Raw genomic sequence first — 1,758 nt, 5'->3', positions numbered from 1 at the left:
TAGCTAGCTTGAGTTAGCTTGAGTTAGCTTGAGTTAGCTTGAGTTAGCTTTAGCTAGCTTGAGTTAGCTTGAACTAGCTTGAGTTAGCTTGAGCTAGCTTGAGTTAGCTTGAGTTAGCTTGAGTTAGCTTTAGCTAGCTTGAGTTAGCTTGAACTAGCTTTAGTTAGCTTGAGTTAGCTTGAGTTAGCTTGAGTTAGCTTGAGTTAGCTTGTCTTAGCTTTAGCTAGCTTGAGTTAGCTTGAACTAGCTTTAGCTACCTTGAGTTAGCTTGAGTTAGCTCGGGTTAGCTTGAGTTAGCTTGAGTTAGCTTGAGTTAGCTTTAGCTAGCTTGAGTTAGCTTGAGTTAGCTTGAGTTAGCTTGAACTAGCTTGAGTTAGCTTGAGTTAGCTTGAGTTAGCTTGAGTTAGCTTGAGTTAGCTTGAGTTAGCTTGTCTTAGCTTTAGCTAGCTTGAGTTAGCTTGAACTAGCTTTAGCTACCTTGAGTTAGCTTGAGTTAGCTCGGGTTAGCTTGAGTTAGCTTGAGTTAGCTTGAGTTAGCTTTAGCTAGCTTGAGTTAGCTTGAGTTAGCTTGAGTTAGCTTGAGTTAGCTTGAATTAGCTTGAGTTAGCTTGAGTTAGCTTTAGCTAGCTTGGGTTAGCTTGAGCTAGCTTGAGTTAGCTCGGGTTAGCTTGAGTTAGCTTGAGTTAGCTTTAGCTAGCTTGAGTTAGCTTGAGTTAGCTTGAGTTAGCTTGAGTTAGCTTTAGCTAGCTTGAGTTAGCTTGAACTAGCTTGAGTTAGCTTGAGCTAGCTTGAGTTAGCTTGAGTTAGCTTGAGTTAGCTTTAGCTAGCTTGAGTTAGCTTGAACTAGCTTGAGTTAGCTTGAGTTAGCTTGAGTTAGCTTGTCTTAGCTTTAGCTAGCTTGAGCTAGCTTGAACTAGCTTTAGCTACCTTGAGTTAGCTTGAGTTAGCTCGGGTTAGCTTGAGTTAGCTTGAGTTAGCTTGAGTTAGCTTTAGCTAGCTTGAGTTAGCTTGAGTTAGCTTGAGTTAGCTTGAACTAGCTTGAGTTAGCTTGAGTTAGCTTGAGTTAGCTTGAGTTAGCTTGAGTTAGCTTGTCTTAGCTTTAGCTAGCTTGAGTTAGCTTGAACTAGCTTTAGCTACCTTGAGTTAGCTTGAGTTAGCTCGGGTTAGCTTGAGTTAGCTTGAGTTAGCTTGAGTTAGCTTTAGCTAGCTTGAGTTAGCTTGAGTTAGCTTGAGTTAGCTTGAGTTAGCTTGAATTAGCTTGAGTTAGCTTGAGTTAGCTTTAGCTAGCTTGGGTTAGCTTGAGCTAGCTTGAGTTAGCTCGGGTTAGCTTGAGTTAGCTTGAGTTAGCTTTAGCTAGCTTGAGTTAGCTTGAGTTAGCTTGAGTTAGCTTGAGTTAGCTTTAGCTAGCTTGAGTTAGCTTGAACTAGCTTGAGTTAGCTTGAGCTAGCTTGAGTTAGCTTGAGTTAGCTTGAGTTAGCTTTAGCTAGCTTGAGTTAGCTTGAACTAGCTTGAGTTAGCTTGAGTTAGCTTGAGTTAGCTTGTCTTAGCTTTAGCTAGCTTGAGCTAGCTTGAACTAGCTTTAGCTACCTTGAGTTAGCTTGAGTTAGCTCGGGTTAGCTTGAGTTAGCTTGAGTTAGCTTGAGTTAGCTTTAGCTAGCTTGAGTTAGCTTGAGTTAGCTTGAGTTAGCTTGAACTAGCTTGAGTTAGCTTGAGTTAGCTTGAGTTAGCTTGAGTTAGCTTGAGTTAGCTTGTCTTAGC

The sequence above is a fragment of the Convolutriloba macropyga genome, unplaced genomic scaffold (genome assembly GCF_964194025.1).
Source record: "Convolutriloba macropyga unplaced genomic scaffold, txConMacr16.3 SCAFFOLD_1229, whole genome shotgun sequence".
NCBI lineage: Eukaryota > Metazoa > Xenacoelomorpha > Acoela > Convolutidae > Convolutriloba > Convolutriloba macropyga.
Note: the sequence above shows the minus strand (reverse complement) of the source record.